Below are 19388 nucleotides of genomic sequence, written 5' to 3'. Positions count from 1 at the left end.
CATCTGTAAAGTGGGGATTGAGACTGTGAGCCCCACGTGGGACAGGGACCGTGTCCAACCTGATTGATCGCATCCACCCAGCACTTAGTACAGTGCTTGGCACATAACAAAGGCCATCTTTATTATTTTATTATTCTGCACACAGTAAGTATTCAATAAATAGCGTTGATTGATTGCTTGATTCTTCATGGATCCGGAACACAGTGGAGAAATGGTCCCGGCTGACCAATTTTTCCTTTCCACTCCCTCCCTTGGGCATGTTCTGGAAGAGGAATAGTGTCAGCTGCGTGACCAGTCATCTCCCTCCTGCATCCTGTAAAAACTGGCCTGCCCGCCCAGGAGCCGCTCCCCAAAGTGTGGATCGGGAGGCTTCAGTGTGTACACAATGAGTACAATGTTCTGAATTTCTAAAACATTCTGTCTAGGGAGAGAGAATCACCTGCCCACGATATATCTATCTATCTGGTAAATGGGAGTTCAATATCTGTTCTTCCTCCTACTTAGGATCTGAAGCCCCGTGCGAGTCCTGATGAACTTGTATCTTTGACAGTGCTTGGAACATAGTAAGTACTTAACAAAAAACCACAGTTGTTACTGTTTGAGAAGCAGCATGTTCTAGTGGAAAGAGCACGGGCCTGGGAGACAGAAGGTCATGGGTTCTAATCCCAGCTCTGCCGCTTGCCTGCTCTGTGACTGTGGGCAAGTCACTTCACTTCTCTGGGCCTCAGTTACCTCATCTGTAAAATGAGGATTAGGACTGTGAGCCCCATATAAGACAGGGACTGTATCCAACCTGATTAGCTTGTATCTGCCCCAGCGCTTAGAACGGTGTTTGACACATAGTAAGGGCTTAATAAAAATACCATCATTATCATTATTAGTATTATTATTAACATGGTGCTTCTACAATCTGTGGGTCCCGGGCTGGGAAAGAGGACACATCTAGGAATGTAACACGGAGTGGGAGGGCGGGCGGAAGCTTGGAGAGCGGGGAGCAGACGCGGAGACCACGAACGGCCCGGGAAAGTCACGTGGAGCCACACTCCTGGCCACTCTCCTATCTTGAGAAGCGGCGTGGCTTAGTCGATAGAGCACAGATCTGGGAGTCAAAGGGTTCTGGGTTCTAAGCCCGGCTCTGCCACGTGTCTGCTGTGTGACCATGGGCAAGTCACTTCACTGGGCCTCAGTTACCTCATCTGTAAAATGGGGATTAACCGTGTGAGCCCCATTAGGGACGGGGACTGTGTCTAACCTGATTAATTTATATCTACCTCAGCGCTCAGAACAGTACTTGGCACATAGTAGGTGCTTAACAAGTACCATAATCATTATTAATTATTATCTCCATCTGTCCATATGGATATTCCATCAGCACGGCCAAACATCCGGAACCTCCACCCAGCCTATGGAGTTCTCCCCCGGAAATACCTCGGTTCAGATCCCAAACCCCAGCAGTCGGACGTGCCCCGGTGGGGAAGAATGGGTCTGGGGTCCGGGGTCACACAAGGCCTCTGGAGACTCCTTAAGCAACGGGTCAGAATGGCTCCTAGTTCAGGCTGCGGGCCTTTAACCCCCTGGGCCACAAGGGAAGGACGACACACCCTGTTTAGGCTTATCTGCCAAATGGATGTTCAATATCCCTTCTCCCTCCTACTTAGGCTGTGAACCCCGTGGGAGAGCTGATGATCTTGTACCTCCCCCAGTGCTTGGAACATAGTAAGTACTTAAGTACCACACTTCATTATTATTATTATTACTATTATTATTCTCTATGACTCGTTTCTAAATGGGGATTCAATACCTCTTGTAATAATTGTGGGATTTGTTAAGCACTTACTATGCCAGGCACTGTACTAAGCACTGGGGTGGATACAAGCAAATCGAGTTAGTCACAGTCCCTGTCCCGTGTGGGGCTCACAGTTTCAATTCCCATTTTACAGATGAGGAAGGTGAGGCACCGAGAAGTGAAGTGACTTGCCCAAGATCACACAGCAGACAAGTGATGGAGCTGGGATTAGAATCCATGAGCTTCTAACTCGCAGGCCCGGGTTTCATCCACTAGGCCAAGCTGCCAAGCTGCTCCCTCCTACATAATAATAATGCTGGTGTTTAAGTGCTTACTATGTGCAGAGCACTGTTCTAAGCGCTGGGGTAGACACAGGGTAATCAGGTTGTCCCACATGGGGCTCACAGTCTTAATCCCCATTTTACAGATGAGGTAACTGAGGCACAGAGAAGTTAAGTGACTTGCCCACAGTCACACAGCTGACAAGCGGCAGAGCCGGGATTCGAACCCATGACCTCTGACTCCAAAGCCCATGCTCTTTCCACTGAGCCACGCTGCTTCTCCGCTTCAGTCCTACATAGACTGGGAGCCCCATGTGAGACCTCATGGTCTCGCATCTCCCCCAGCGCTTAGCTCAGCGCTTGCAACACAGAAATTACTTAACAAATACCACAAGTAATATTATTATTAGTCTCTGTGCCTCAACTTCCTCAGCTGCTAAATGGGTATTCAATATCTATTGTCTCTCCTACTTAGACAGTGAGCTCTATGTGCGACCTGATGATCTTGTATCTACCCCAGTGCTGAATATAATGTTTGGCACATAGTAAGTGCTTAACAAAACCCACCATTATTATTACTGATCCTATTATCCTCTCCTTGAGTGTTACTTGGCCTATTCGTGGACTAAAAACACCTTGGCTTCTCTTAGTTGAACCTCTCCCTGGCTTCATTGGTAATGCAAGTTTGCAGCCGTGAGCGCTTGTGCGTTAGCATCATTAAACTGCAGAGATCCAAGACTTGCGCTTGTTCACCTGAAAATGGATTGGACTGAAACTGACCCAGTTAACTTGACGGACATGTCCGGGTCAATGCTTTAGGAAAATGAGAAGTTTGCTCTCGCAGAGCACTGGAACGAGGTGTCCCTCTTGTCATTGTGAGTAGGGAATTTGTCTGTCATATTGTTCTATTCTACTCTCCCAAGGGCTTAGTACAGTGCTCTGTGCACACACAGTAAGTGCTCAATAAATATGATTGATTGATTGAACTGAGCCCCATATCTCAGTCCTTGACTGCAGAAAGGTCTGGGTTGGGAGCGTGACCTATTTCCTCATTCTACTTTTGACAGTCCATGGGGTCATTTACACTTGAGACATTTTGAGGCTCGGGGCATGCCGGGCCTCTCTTCTGCCCAAGCCAAAATCAGTCAGTCAGTTGTATTTATTGAGCATTTTTCATTCATTCATTCAATTCAGTCATATTTATTGAGCGCTTACTCTGTGTAGAGACTGTACTAAGTGCTTGGAATGTATAATTGGGCAACAGATAGAGACAATCCCTGCCCAACAACAAACTCACAGTCTAAGAGGGGGAGACAGACAGCAAAGCAAAACAAAACAAGTAGTCAGGCTTCAATACCATTACTGTGTGCTGAGCACTGTACTAAGCATTTGGAAGAGTACAATATAAGTAAGCCCAGTGTGGGCAGGGGTTGTGTCTCTTTATTGCCGAGCTGTCCTTTCCCTGCACTTAGTACAGTGCTCTGCACACAGTAAGCACTCAGTAAATATGAATGTATGAATGAATGAACAATAAACATACACAGTCCTTGCCCACAAGAAGCTTTCAGTCTAGAGGGGGAGACAGACATTAATATAAATAAATTACAGATATGTACATAAGCAGTGTGGGGCTGGGAAGGGGGATGAATAAAGAGAGCAAGTCAGGGCAACACAGAAGGGAGTGGGAGAAGAGGAAAGGAGGGTTTAGTCAGGGAAGGCCTCTTGTAGGAGTTGTGCCTTCAATAGGACTTTGAAAGGGGGCAGAGCAATTGTCAGATATGAGGAGGGAAGACATTCCAGGCCGGAGGCTCCCCTCAGCTCCCCTCTAAAGGGTCTCAGTGACAGGGAGAGAAAAAAGGGTGCACACAGGACCCACTCAGCCACATCATTTTGACGCTTCCTTTCCCTAATAGAATTGGGTTGGGGGAAGATTCCCCCCACCCCCGGGAGGGAATTGACCTTGATACCAAAGCCACCCACTCCTTGTCATCGCTTTAGCCGGGCTGCTGTTCTTCCTAAAAGGGCTCCTCCACAAATAAACGTTCTCCCAGGAGGCTCCCATAATAATATTTAAGGGCTCACTGTGTACCAAGCCCTTACTAAACACTGAGGTAGATAATAGCACTCAAGCTGGACACCATCCCTGTCCCACTCAGTCTAACTAGGAGGGAGAGCAGACATTTTATCCCTATTTTACAGATGAAGAAACTGACGTATGGCAACATTAAGTGACTTGCCCAAACTCACACAGCAAGCCCATCACAGAACAGGGGCAGGTCACTTCACTTCTCTGGGCCTCAGTTCCTTCATCTGTAAAATGGGGATTATGACTGGGACGGGGACTGTGTCCAACCTGATCAACTTGAATCTACCCTGGCATTTAATATAGTACCTGACACACATTAAGCTCTTAATAAATACCGTTAAAAAAAAGAGGATCGCCTCACGTTCCCTACATCGAGTACTGCTACGCTGGTAGCATACTCGATGCTCTGCTTGTGGTCCGCTATGGCCGCTAGCTCTTTTTCAGCCACATTCACAGATGCTCTGTCATTCCCCTTTCTGTATCTGCTTCCCTCCCCTTCCAATTCCGATTTTCCCTTCTCCTCCTCCTTCCTCCAAGTTAACACACAAAGCTCGATCAGGCACTACTTTGCCGTTTATAGATCTGTGGAAAAATGTTTTGTCCCTACCTCAAAGCCTCTGGAAAGCCCAACTTTGGGCACTCGGGAGCAAAAGAGACATTTCAAACCTCAGCAGGAAAATTAGCGAGCCAATTTCGAACGTGGGATTATGTGACTTGCACAGGAAGTTAACTGTCCTCCACAGGAGTCTCCACAAAATGCCTTCTTGAGGGCCAACGGAGAGACAGGAAGGCCTGACCTGTAGATGGAGATGAGGTGGGCAGGATATCAGAGGGACATCTTCGTCTAAATTAATACCGCGTTAAATTGAGAGAGTGACCCAGCTGCAGCAGGAGGGACGGTGAAGCGGAGCTTCTGGGGCCCATTCTGAGATGCCCTGCCTTCGCTCCGCCTCCCCGATCTCACTGCCAGGAATCTTAAATGGCTCTCCTGGAACAGACCTGGAGGGTACCTTTTTAGGTTAGTTCAGGTTATACGCTTTAAGCCGGAGCTAAAGCTGCTGTCCAGGAGACCAGGATCTATTCCCACAGTCACGGGTGTGTGTGAGAACCTCTGCGCTTTGGGTTACCCTCGTCTCCAGCCTTGTCAGAGATGAGAGGAATGAGACCACCGGGCTGTGGGACTCGCAGAAGTGCTCGGGACATGGTAAGCACTTAACAAATACCGTTATCACCATCAAGTACTCCTGACCCACTCCCCGGTGTCTCTTCCACCTTCCCAGCAAGGCTTTCTTGCCCTGTGAGTTCAATAATAATGACAATATTATTATTATTATTACTACTACTAATTATTATTATAACATTTGTTAAGCCCTTACTATGTGTCAAGCACTGTGCTAATTGCTGGAGTAGATTCAATACAGGCAGATCAGACACCATCCCCATCCCTCACTGGGATTGGAGAAGAGGTGTTTAATTCCATCTTACAAAGGCTCAAAAAAGTTAAGTGACTTGTCTAGGGTCAATCAGCAAGCAAGGGACAGAGCCGAGATCAAAACCAGGCTCTCTGATGCCCAGGCCCGTGTTCTTTCCACTAGATCATGCTGCTTCCCTCATTTTGACTGCTCTTAACTGGCTCATTTCTCGCCGTCTCTGTCTCTCTGTCACACACACCACACACACACACACATACACAGAGGCCCAGTGCCATCTTGGCTCTTTCAAACCCAGTTCCTCGTTTCATCAAAAGCTTTTTCAAAGCAGCAACAACCAAGAGGCCAAGAAGCTAAATGCCAGCCTGGGGAATGGAAAGAGAGGGCCGGTCCATAGATAGGAAAGAAATCTAGCCAGAAGAAACCCCTCCCAATCCCCTCTCCCCAACCTCCCATAACAACCCCCTCCATGGGCCAGAATGTGGGCTGGGCGGGAGAGTGCAAGACAGTAGCCGCTTGTTCTACATTCGGTTTCCCAGACCGAGCCCTCTGGCTCACCTTTCAGGCCAGATGGGAAATTGTGGCGTACACACAAACACACGCATGCACGCGCGCACACAAACAGGGGCACACACAGGAACATGCCAACAGGGAATATGGTTGGACGCTATAGTTCCATGTGTCAAGTTCTCCTTTACTTTTGCCTAGAAGGGATTCAGGAGAAGATTTTTGAAACTGCATAAACCATTTCCAGCTCTGGGGATTCTCTCCCCCTTCCGTGATGTAAGGGATAGAGCACGGGCCTCGGAGTCAGAAGGTCATAGATTCTAATCCTGGCTCTGCTACTTAGCTGCTGTGTGTGACCTTGGGCAAGTCACTTCATTTCTCTGGGTCTCAGTCCCCTCATCTGCAAAATGGAGATTGAGACCGTGAGCCCCAGGTGGGAGAGGGACTGTGTCCAACCCCATTTGCTCGTATCCACCCCAGTGCTTGGTACAGTGCCTGGCACATAAAAAGCACTTAACGAATTCCACAGTTATTACTATAAATGATTTACAAAGAGTAGGGGCTGAATAAGGATTTAGGAGGTATTGGCCTGAAAGTGTCAGGATGAACTAACTGAATAAATAAGAGGATGTGTAACTGGATATACATGGCTTAGTGGATAGAGCATGGGGCTGGGAGGCCTGGGTTCTAATCCTGCCTCTGCCAGCTCATGTCTGCGGTGTGACCTTGGACAAGTCACTTCACTTCTCTAGACCTCAGTTCCCTTATCTGGATTGACTGTGAGCCCCTTGTGGGATAGGGATTGTGTCCAAACTGATTAACTTGCATCTATCCCAGCACTTAGAACAGCGCTTGGTACGTAGTAAGCGCTGAACAAGTACCACAATTATCATCATTATTTTCTCAAGATGTTAAGTTGCTCAGGATAGCTGTTGGGTTGACTTGACTTGAGGCTTGGGGAATTAATCTGGGCAGGGCTTCCAACAGGAGATGGGATTTTAGGGGGGCTTTGAAGGTAGGGAGAGGGCTGGTGGGCTTGGTAAAGGGAGGGAGTTCCAGGCAGGGGGAATGGCTTGACCATGGGTCAGAGGCGGGAGAGGAGAGAGAGAGAGGGACAGTTAGCAGCAGAGTTTGGAAGGAAATTGGATGTCCTGGGGACCAGAAACCCATTATCGGCTCCCAGGCCTCTGGGTCCCGGGTAGAAAACTCGGTGTGGTTTCCTAGAGAGGCCCTGCTGAAAAACAAAATATCCACCCCACGCGGGCAAATCAACTCCAGATGGGCCTTGGAAATTCACCCAACTGCAAAATGCTCTCTTTTCAGGGTCTGGTTTCTTGAACAGATCTGGAAACTTCCCAGCAACAAGCTCCCGGGGAGGAGATTCAGGACTGGCCGGGCTCAGCTGGGAATACAAAAATATCTTCGGCTGTTTCTGCCTGCCTGCTTCCCCTTTCTCAGCTGAAAGTGGAAACAGAAAAGGCAAGCAGGGGCGGAGCGCTGGATATAGAGTTCTGCTGCTCTGGCTTCTCTCAGCTCCATCTCTGGGGGTTGGGCCGCTGGGTGACCCTTGGAGAGTCACTGTCACTCACTGCCTGCCTCTGGTGGGGTCAGATGTAGCTTCGAGGGCCGGAGCCATCCTCCAAGTAGCAGGGTGAGAACTTGGGAGGGAGGGTTGGGAGAGAGATACTTGACATGGGGAGGGAACCGTAGCCAAACAGGATCAGAAAGAAGTCCCTACTTCAGTGTTGGCCCGGTGAGGTGGTGGAATGGCCCATCCAACGATTGGAGGTTTAGAGGCGGGGAAGCAAGAGGCCTCGAAGTATCTGGGCCGGACCCTCGGGGGCAGCTTGGATGCAGGATTTTGATGAACTTATCTGTGTGGGAGAAGATGCACTTTGTCCCCGGGTAGAAGGGAGGGAAGGAAGAAGCAGGAGGTAGAGAGGCAGCATGGCCCAGTGGATAGAGCACTGGCCTGGGAGTCAGAGGGACCTGGGTTCTAGTACTGGCTGTGCTACTTGTCTGCTGAGTGACCTTGGACAAATCACTTCACTTCTCTGTGCCTCAGTTAACTCATCTGTAAAATGGGGATTGAGACTTTCCTTTCCTCTTCTTCCACTCCCTTCTGCTTTGCCCTGACTTGCTGCGTCTGTTCTTCCTCGCTCCCAGCCCCCCAGCACTTATGTGCATATCTTAATTTATTTATACTGTCTGTCTCCCTGCCTCTAGATTGTAAACTCGTTGTGGACAGAGAATGTGCCTGTTTATTGTATTGTACTCTCCCAAGCGCTTAGTGCTCTGCACACAGTAAGTGCTCCATAAATATGACCGAACGAATGACTATGAGCCCCAGGTGCGACGTAGACTGTGTCCAACTCCATTACCTTGTATCTACCCCAGCGCTTAGAACAGTGCCTGGCACATGATAAGCGCTAGACAAATACCATAAAAAAAGTGTTATTTTCATTTGCACCTCCACCTGGCTTCTAACCCTACCCCAAACGGTGACACCCAAGGCACCATCAATCCCTAGAGATTCCAAGCTTGGCATTCTGGGAATCGGTCTATTTGGCTGGATGAAGGTAGAAGAACGCTATGCCAAAGGCCCCACTGTGGTCCTCTGGAAGGGTTAGTCTAGGATGCAAGGTGGGTTCTACACACGTACAAACACACACAGACATCACACTCACACCCCCACCCCCATGAGAAAAAGCCTGCAAGCTTTCAAGGCTACACAAATCTGACTCCGGCGGTAAAACTTACCATCTCTGCCTGGCCCGGCTGAGCTATGAGAACAAAAGCATCTTTCTTCAGCAAACTTAGTCCGGAGTGGCCCCCTCCCCCTCTCCCCCGGACACAGATTCCCATGAAAACCAGCACCCAGCAGGAAATGGGAGGAGCGGCTCAGACTCTTGAGCTTCCTTTCAGACCGCTGCCTGATTTCCATTAGGCCCTCCCTGATTTCTCTTCAAGGCTGGATCCCAGGACCCCGGGCTCTGGCCCAGAAGCTGTTTGAACACTGAAAATCCGTTCTCTCTGTCCTCAGAAGAGGGGAGAGGAGGAAGCAGAGCAGCAGGGAGTTCTCTGCTGGTGAGCTGGAGCGCTGCTTCGCTCCAGCCTGGGGGGTCCTGGCTGGACTCCCCGAGCTGAGGAAGAATCAGAGCAAATATCTCCCGAAGATGGCTAGCTCCAAGCCCCTTCCTTTCAGACCTCTCACAGAGCTGCATTTCACACTCGTGTCAGGCCACAGATCTCAGGGTCATCCCAATTAGACAGCAGGTTTCCAAGGATAATAATATTAGTAATAATAATGATATTTCTTAAGTGCTTATTATGTGCCAGGCACCATTCTAAGCGCCAGGGTGGATGCAAACAAATCGGGTTGGACACAGACCCTAACTCACGTGGGGCTCACAGTCTTAATCCCCATTTTACAGATGAGGGAACTGAGGCACCGAGAAGTGAAGTGACTTGCTAAGGTCACACGGCTGATAGGTGGCAGAAGTAGGATTAGAACCCAGGTCTTTCTGACTCCCAGGCCCATGCTCTATCCAGTGGAAAGAGCACAGGCTTTGGAGTCAGGGCTCATGAGTTCGAATCCCAGCTCTGCCACTTGTCAGCTGTGTGACCGTGGGCAAGTCACTTAACTTCTCTGTGCCTCAGTTCCCTCATCTGTAAAATGGGGATTAAGACTTTGAGCCCCACGTGGGACAACCTGATTCCCCTGTGTTTACCCCAGAGCTTAGAACAGTGCTCTGCACATAGTAAGCGCTTAACAAATACCAACATTATTATTATTATTATTATCCATTAAGCCACACTGCTTCCTTGAGGCGGAAGGCCAAGTGGTAAAGAGTCAAGAGCCTGCTCGTCTCAGGGCCCTAAATCCTTTGGCGGGAGAGGAAGAATTACACTACTTAGTGCTTACTGTGTTCAGAGCACTGTCCTAAGCACTGGGAAAAAATACAGAAAGGTAAGAATCATTTTAGGGAAGCAGCACGGCCTAGTGGATAGAGCATGGGCCTGGGAGTCAGAAGGACCTTGATTCTATTCCCGGCTCCACCACTTGTCTGCTGTGTAACCTTGAGCAAGTCGCTTACCCTCTCTGGGCTTCAGTTACCTCAACTTTAAAATGTGGATTAAGATCGTGATTCCATGTGGGACAAGGACTTTGTCCAACCTGACGAGCTTTAATCTACCCCAGCACTTAGTACAGTATCTGGCACACAGTAAGAGCTTAACAAATACCATAAAAAAAATGGTGGTCACCATCCCTGGTTCTCACAATCTCAAAATAAAGCGGGGAGGATCTGGCGACAGACAGACAGATTAAAATGAATTGATATAACTAGAGGAAAGACAACACAGAAGAGAGAGCCCAACAACTCTGGCAGTGATAGAAAGAGCCTGTAGGGAAGCTATCACCCAGGTCTCTGAGAGTCCATCACATCCAAAACATCTCAAGGTTCTAAAGTTTGTAGATGAGAGATGTCGGGCCGGGAAAGAGATAATGAACCCAGTCTGATCTTTGTGTGATTTTTGGTAGGGCAGATCAATTAATCGAGAAACAGTGTGGTCTAGTGGAAAGAGTCCAGGCTTGGGGGGTCAGAGGACCTGGATTTTAATCCATCTCTGCCACTTGTCAGATCTGTGAAGCTGGGCAAGCCACCTCACTTCTCAGTTTTGTCATCTGTTAAATGGGGATTAAATACCTCTTCTTCCTCCCCCTTAGCCCTGTGTGGGGCAGGAACTGCATCTGACCTGATGATCTGGTATCTTCCCCAGGGTTTAATATGCTGCTCGGCACTTGAGAAGCACTAAACAAATACCACTTCATCAGGAGATGAGGTCCTTCCTCAGTGAGGACTTCCAGGAAGAAGCAGAGGCTTTCAGGCCTTGGAGAGGTACTCAGGCTTCAGGCCCTTTGGATAGTCTTTGCAGATCTAAATCAGAATGAGTCTCAAATCTCCCATCTTGGTAGTGGCAGCAAAAGATTTATGAAGCAGCGTGAAACCCACAAATGAGCCAGGAGTTCCAAGAGGCTCGAAAACTTGCCTTTAAAAATCAGCCTTTCTCCTCCTAGCACCTCTCCAGCAAGGGTTTCTGTTTCGACTTCACGTTTTCACAAAGGCGGTTGGACCATAAATCACCCAGAAAGCAGGAAGCCCAAGATTTCCCTGGGGGATGGCCCCTCTGGGGATCCAAGAGAGGAAAGGACCAGACTGATTTCCTCTGCGTGTGCCCGAATTCGGGTATGTCCCACCCAGCTCCCACAGCTGCTCTTCCAAGGTGGTAAGCTCAAGTGCGGATCCCAGCGTTTGGCACATCGTAAGTACCTAAGAAATACAATGATAATAACTGATGAAAACATATCCTGTGGACTGTAAGCTCCTCGAGGGCAGAAATCATCTGATAATGATGGTGGTATTTATTAAGCACTTACTATGTGCCAGGCACCGTTCTAAGCGCTGGGATAGATTCATTCATTCAATCATATTTATTGAGCACTTACTGTGTGCAGAACACTGTAGTAGTTGGACACAGTCTATGTCCGACCTGAGGCTCAGCTTTAATCCCCATTTTACAGATGAGGTAGCTGAGGCACAGAGAAGTTAAGTGACTTGCCCAAGTTCACACAGACAAGTAGAGGAACAGGGATTAGAACCTGTGTCCTTCTGACTCCCAGGCTTCTGCCCCTCAATAAGCCACTCTGAAAAGCAGCGTGGCTTAGTGAAAAAAGCACAGGCTTGGGAGTCAGAGTACATGGGATCTAATCCCGGCTCTGCCACTTGTCTGCTGTGTGATCTTGGGCAAGCCACTTAACTTCTCTGTGCCTCAGTTACCTCATCTGTAAAATGGGGATTAAGACTGTGAGCCTCACATGGGACAACCTGATTACCCTGAATCTACCCCAGCGCTTAGAACAGTGCTCTGCACATAGTAAGCGCTTAACAAATACCAACATTATTATTATTATTACCCTGTATCTACCCCAGCGCTTAGAACACTGCTTGGCACATAGTAAGCGCTTAACAAAAACCATTATTAGTATTATTATTATTATTCTTTGTTAGTCAGACCTACCAACTCTGTTGTATTATCTTTCTCCATGTGCTTAGTATGGTACTGTGCTTACAGTCAGTGCTCAAAAAAATGCCATTGATTGATTAATTGATTTTAACAATTGTTAATTGGCCATTAGCATCATTTGTTCTTCACTGAAAGGCACAGTGAGGGACAGTATTTTGGTGCACACAATATGAGTGGATCTGTGGGTCTCACAATGGCCTTTTCAGTCACACATGAACTCACAGGTGAGTTTATCAATCAATCATATGTACTGAGCACTCATTCTGTGCGGGGCACTTTACTAAGCACTTGGGAAAGTACAATATAATAGAGTTGGTAGGCATGTTCTTTGACACAGTCGAGAAGCAGCGTGCCTTAGTGGATTGACCTTAGGCCTGGGAGTCAGAAGGACGTGGGTTCTAATTCCAGCTCTGCCTCATGTCTGTGAGACCTTGGGTAAATAATAATAATAATAATGTTGGTCTTTGTTAAGTGCTTACTACGTGCCGAACACTGTTCTAAGCGCTGGGGTAGATACAGGGTGATCAGATTGTCCCACGTCAGGCTCCCGGTCTTCATCCCCATTTTACAGATGAGGTAACTGAGGCATCGAGAAGTTAAGTGACATGCCCAAGGTGACACAGCTGACAAGTGGCGGAGCCGGGATTAGAAACCATGACCTCTGACTCCTAAGCCTGTGCTCTTTCCACTGAGCCACGCTGTCTGGGCCTCAGTTACCTCATCTGTAAAATGGGAATTTTACATGCCCACGTCTCCCCCATCCTAAAAAAACCCGCTCTTGACCCCACTTCCCCCTCCCGTTGTCGCCCTATCTCCCTACTACCCTTCCATTCCAAAATCTTAGAACGAGTCGTCTACAATCGCCGCTTAGAATTCCTTGACTCCCATTCTCTCCCGGACCCCCTCCGATCTGGCTTCCGTCCCCTCCACTGTACCGAGACTGCTCTCTCTAAGGTCACCCGTGACCTCCTTCTTGCCAAATCTAATGGCGCCTATACCATTCTGATCCTCCTTGACCTCTCTGCTGCCTTTGACACTGTCGACCATCCCCTCCTCCTCCACACCTTATCTCACCTTGGCTTCACGGACTCTGTCCTCTCCTGGTTCTCCTCTTACCTCTCTGGCCGATCATTCTCGGTCTCCTACGCTGGAGCCTCCTCCCCCTCCCATCCTTTAACTGTTGGAGTTCCTCAAGGGTCAGTTCTTGGCCCTCTTCTGTTCTCCATTTACACTCACTCCCTCGGAGAACTCATTCGCTCTCACGGCTTCGACTACCATCTCTACGCAGATGACACAGATCTACATCTCTGCCCCTGTCCTCTCCCCCTCCCTTCAGGCTTGCATCTCCTCCCGCCGATCTACATCTCTGCCCCTGTCCTCTCCCCCTCCCTTCAGGCTCGCATCTCCTCCCGCCTCCGGGACGTCTCCACTGGATGTCGGCCCGCCGCCTAAAACTCAACATGAGCAAGACTGAGCTCCTCATCTTCCCTCCCAAGCCCGGTCCTCTCCCAGACTTCCCTATCACCGTGGATGGCACGACCATCCTTCCCGTCTCTCGGGCCCGCGATCTCGGTGTCATCCTCGACTCGTCTCTCTCGTTCACCCCACACATCCTATCCGTTACCGAGACCTGCCGGTTTCACCTTTACAATATCGCCAAGATCCGCCCTTTCCTCTCCACCCAAACGGCTACCTTACTGCTACGGGCTCTCGTTATATCCCGGCTAGACTACCGTGTCGGCCTTCTCTCTGACCTCCCTTCCTCCTCTCTCGCCCCGCTCCGGTCTATTCTTCACTCCGCTGCCCGGCTCATCTTCCTGCAGACACGATCTGGGCATGTCACTCCCCTTCTTAAACACCTCCAGTGGTTGCCTATCGACCTCCGATCCAAACAAAAACTCCTCACTCTAGGCTTCGAGGCTCTACGTCACCTCGCCCCTTCCTACCTCTCCTCCCTTCTCTCTTTCTACCGCCCACCCCGCACGCTGCGCTCCTCCGCCGCCCACCTCCTCACAGTCCCTCGGTCTCGCTCATCCCGCCGTCGACCCCCGGGCCACGTCCTCCCGCGGTCCCGGAACGCCCTCCCTCCTCCCCTCCTCCAAACTGATTCTCTTCCCCTCTTCAAAACCCTACTTCAAACTCACTTCCTCCAAGAGACCTTCCCAGACCGAGCTCCCCTTCTCCCTCTACTCCCTCTTCCGCCCCCCTTCACCTCTCCACAGCTTAACCCTCTTTTCCTCCCATCTCCCTCTGCTCCTCCCCCCTCCCTTCCCATCCCCTCAGCACTGTACTTGTCTGCTCAACTGTATATATTTTCATTACCGTATTTATTTTGTAAATGAAATGTATATCGCCTCAATTCTATTTAGTTGCCATTGTTCTTACGAGATGTTCTTCCCCTCGACTCTATTTATTGCCATCGTTCTCGTCTGTCCGTCTCCCCCGATTAGACCGTAAGCCCGTCAAAGGGCAGGGACCGTCTCTATCTGTTGCCGACTTGTTCATTCCAAGCGCTTAGTACAGTGCTCTGCACATACTAAGTGCTCAATAAATACTATTGAATGAATGAATGAATGAATGAATTAAGAGTGTGAGCCCCATGAGGGACAGGGACTGTGTCCAACCTTATTAACTTTTATCCACCCCCAGGCTTAAAACAGTGCTTGGAACATAGTAAACGCTTAACAAGTACAATAATTATTATTGTTACAGAGACCGTCTGGACTCAAGTTGGGCCCATTGCACAGGTGAGAATACCAAGTTCTAAGAATCCTGCCAATCACCCTAGTAAATTCTACACCGTAATACCCAACTGAATTAAGACCAGGTAACTAGCACTTTTCATGAGATTTTCTGCTATTCAAAAAACTCTGCAGCTTTTGTGGACTGAAACAGGGAAATCTGTGAGGCCAACTAGACTGAGTTATTCTACAGGTCCTTCCTCTTGGGTTTTTCATGTAATGAATAGTAATTCCTTGTGCTTCCATTTTCCAAAATGCTTTCACATTACATATCTCATTTTTATCCTCACAGCATACCATCGAGGTTGGGAAAAGCAAGCTTTATTGCCCCCACTTTACAGATGATGAAACTGAGGCCCAGAGAGGTTAAGTGACTTACCTAAGGTCACCCAGTAGGCCAGAGCTAAGTCTAGAACCCAGGTCCTCCAATTCCCAATGCCCACATTCTTTCCCCGGTGCCGCCCTACACGCTTGGCATAACTTTTCAGCCTCGTTATGCCCACAGTGCCACAAAACACAACCATTCATCGAGACCACATTGTTATAACCCTAATTACACACCGAATGACCACCCACCAGTTTTGGCCAGTTCGAGGGACTTTACCAAGTTCCCCTCCACTGCTTCTGAAATCAGCCTCGGTCAGTTGAGGCCGGAATCCTCAGTCAGGAGCGGCAACCGGACCTCGGTCCTGAAGCTTCTGGGCAGAGGAATTGCTTCTAGGGCTTGTTTGCCCCACTCGAATTCTCTCGCCCTGCCCGTTGTGTTTCTACTGAGGCCCAGAGTGCCACGAGTGAGAAGGCAGTCAATCGTATTTATTGAGCGCTTACTGTGTGCAGAGCACTGTACTAAGAGAATGCACTATAACCGAGTTGGTAGACACATTTCCTGCCCATAACAAGCTTACAGTCTAGAGGGGGAGACAGACATTAATATAAATAAATATGCTATGGATATGTACATTAAGCCTGTGGGGCTGAGGGAGGGGTGAATAAAGCGAGCAAATCAGGGTGATGCAGAAGGGAGCGGGAGAAGAGGAAATGAGGCCCTAATCAGGGAAGGCCTCTCAAAGAAGACGGGCCTTCCATAAGGCTTTGAACTGAGGGAGAGCGGTGGTGTGTCAGATATGAAGATGGAGGGTGATCCAGGCCAGATGTGGTTGAGAGGTCGGCGACGAGATAGATGAGATCCAGATACAGTGTGAAGGTTGGCATTAGAGGAGAGAAGGGTGCGGGCTGGGTTGTAAAAGGGTCGAGATAGGAAAGGGCTGGGTGACAGAAGGCTAGGTAACTCCATGCTTTAAAGCTGATGGTAAGGCATTTCTGTTTGATGTAGAGGTGGAGACATCACACGCGCGCACACACACAAACATCACAGATGTTGGAGACATCACACATAAAATAAAGTAATAATACCACACGGGCCATTGGGGGAACTAAGTAAACACAGTCCACAGAGGCCCTACAGACTTTGCTACTCACTTTCTTACCAACACTACTCAGATTATTTAAGCCACGCTTAGTGTACAGAGACTCCTTGGAGGGTCTAAGTCAAACTAGATTTTCAATTCATAATAGATATTGAACACTTACTCTGAAAAGACTGAACACAGCGCTTGAGATTTTTTCCACCACAGTTAACATTAGACAAGAACGACACATCTCCAAGCTTTCCGAACGGGATCTGACTCTTTCGGGACCCTCGGTGGGAAGAGGTGGGAGGTAGTTGGGATAACCAGCCCCTCTGGATGGTTCAACCACGGGTGAGCCCAAGGAAGGATTGGATCAGAAGCTGAGCTTTCTCCCTTTCAGCCCACGCAACTAAAGGCTGGAGATGGCTGCTTTGTTATTTCTTAGAGCCAGCAATGCGAGCCCCAGCTTAACATCCACCTACCCCAGAGTCTGTGGTGTCCGGTCCCATCAGATGGAGAAACTGGCTTGTCTGAGGTCTCTTCCTGTGGGATTCGATAGGTCCCAAGCCCCTTCTTGAAAATCCAGGGGTCCATAATCTTCAAGATCCCATCTGCTCTTCTTGGATCGGGTCCACGACCGGCTGTAGGAGGAAGCCACTCTGAGATGGAGGACAACTTCTCTGACTCACTGAGGAGGGAGCCGAGCTGGAGACAATCAGGACGATTGGCTGTCTCACCCGTCAGAGCCAATATTCAGGGGAAGAGGAGGGGGAGAGAGTTCACCCTCCAGGAGAAGCAGGGCTGTCCCTGAAGTGTAACATTGAAAGCAGCGTGGTCTAGTAGAAAGAGTCCGGGTCTGGGAGTCAGAGGACATGGGTTCTAATTCCGCTCTGCCAAATGCGTGTTGTGTGACTTAGGCAAATCACTTCACTTCTCTGTGCCTCGGTCTCCTCAACTGTAAGATGGGGATTCAGTACCTGTTCTCTCTCTGACTTAGACTGTAAGCCCCATGCAGGTCAGGGACTGTGTCTGACCTAATTAACCTGTACCTATCCCAGCCCTTAAAAGAGTGTTTGATAAATAGTAAGTGGTTAACAGATACCTTAAAAAAACAGTTAACAAGCGATCCTGAAAGCTGAGGGGGCCTCGTGAGGTCATCCGGTCCATCCCCCAGCCTCTGGGGAAGGACCAACTACACCATCCTGGACAGATCGCTGACTGCCCTTTTCTTAAAATATCTCCAGTGCTTGTCACGTATGTCTTACTCGGGCATTTGTCCCATAGTTTAATACAGTGCTTTGCAAACAGGAAAGTGCTTAATCATATTGCATGAATTTGGTCCTAGGATTCACTTTTAAATAGCTACCATTTGTCTGCTGTGACACACTTGGGCAAGTCATTTAACTTCTCTGTGCCTCAGTTACCTCATCTATAAAATGGGGATTAAGACTTTGAGTCCAATCTGATTATCTTATACCTACCGCAGTGCTTATTGCAGTGCCTGGCACATAGCAAGTGCTTAACAGATACCATAAATACAAAAAGGAGGATGTTCTTTCTTATGACTAATGTCCTTCCTTCTGACTGTTCCCAGTGAAGACAGAAAATTTCCAAGGTTTGCTAGTTGGCACAAAAGCCTGGGGCTAGTTGTCAGAGGATGAGTAGATGGGTTTGGTCTTTTCACTGGAGGCTGAGCCATGAATTAAAAAATTTTGCCCCAATTTTTCCCCTGAGGAGCGTTTTGCCTTGAATGACTGAGCTAAAGTTTCCTGATGCAAGGGTCCGGGTTCTGATTCTATGATCTGGACATTTGCAGAATGACTTTGAGGAAGAAAATAGTTTATTTCCGAGTCCTTTCCCTTATCTGCCAAATGGGAATCGTTTTTTAAAATGGTATTTTTTAAGGGCTTACTATGTGTCCAACACTGTTTTCTGAGTGCTGGAGTAGATACAAGTGAATTAGATTGGACACAGTCCATGTCCCACATGGGCCTCACAGTCTAATTGAATTGTTAATCATGCAGAAAAATTATGGGAGGCAGCCTGGTCAGTGGAAAGATCCAGGGGCATGTATTCTGGTCCCAACTGTCACTACTGACCCGTTCTGTGACCTTGGATAAATACCTTAACTTCTGGGGCTTGGTTTCCTCATCTGTAAAATCGGATAAAACTCTTGACCTCTGCCTACCTCACAGAGATGATCAGATAACTGATATCTAAACAGTTTGGGGAACTAAAAGAGCTATACAAATTGAATAAATCCTGGCCATTTTTATTTACAATATTTATTGTATTTTATTTTGTTTTACTGCTTTTATGGTTTCGTCTTTTTTTAACAGTATTTGTTCAGTGCTTACAATGTGCAAGGCACTGTACTAAGCACTGCAGTAGATACAGGCTAATCAGGTAGGACACAGTCCTTGTCCCACATGGGGCTCACAGTCTTAATCCCCATTTTACAGATGAAGTAACTGAGGCCCAGAGAAGTGAAGTGACTTGCCCAAGGTAGCCCAGCAGACAAGTGGCAGAGCCAGGAATAGAACCCAGGTCCTTCTGACTCCCACACCCATGATCTACTCTCTAGGCCCCATTACTTCATCTTACCTTATGTGTCTCTTGCCAGCACCTTCTCCCCACTTCTTCTTAGGCTGTGAGCCCCTTGGAGTGGGGGACCATGTCAACGTCTTATGCAGGTATATGTCCTAGCGTTTGATACAGTGCTTTGCACATGGAAAGTGCTCAATCCTAACAGATGAAGTGGTCCCAAAATTCATTTCGGGAACCCCATTCCTGGTTGCCTTTGGCCGGTCTCGTCCACTGAGCCTGCTCCCGTCCTGCTTCCGGATCGAGAACTGACGTCGCGCAGATGGAAACTTGCCAACAGCCTTTTCACTCCTCTCCTCACGCCGTTTCCATATTAGCGTCTGGCTTGGGGCCTCTTTGGGAAGCAGCTGCGATCCCGATGCTGTTGCCTGCAGTCGGTGATGGATGGAAACGGAGCTGGTGATTTGGGGGAGCAGGCTGAGCGCCTAGGGGGGCAGCTGTAATATTCCTCAAATGC

The 19388-nt window shown here is 48.6% G+C and overlaps 1 long non-coding RNA gene across 1 annotated transcript in view; it reads right to left on the bottom strand.

The window, feature by feature from the left end:
- LOC114815054 overlaps positions 1-19388 on the bottom strand; it is a 37443-nt gene extending 18055 nt beyond the window's left edge. Inside the window, exons 1-2 of the long non-coding RNA XR_003762851.2 lie at positions 18932-19388; positions 16810-16968 (exon numbers count right to left, since the gene is read on the bottom strand). This is a non-coding gene — a long non-coding RNA (uncharacterized LOC114815054). The remainder of the gene's footprint in view (positions 1-16809; positions 16969-18931) is intronic.

This window comes from Ornithorhynchus anatinus, chromosome 11 (assembly GCF_004115215.2).
Source record: "Ornithorhynchus anatinus isolate Pmale09 chromosome 11, mOrnAna1.pri.v4, whole genome shotgun sequence".
NCBI lineage: Eukaryota > Metazoa > Chordata > Mammalia > Monotremata > Ornithorhynchidae > Ornithorhynchus > Ornithorhynchus anatinus.
Note: the sequence above shows the minus strand (reverse complement) of the source record. Positions and strands in the feature narration are given on the sequence as shown.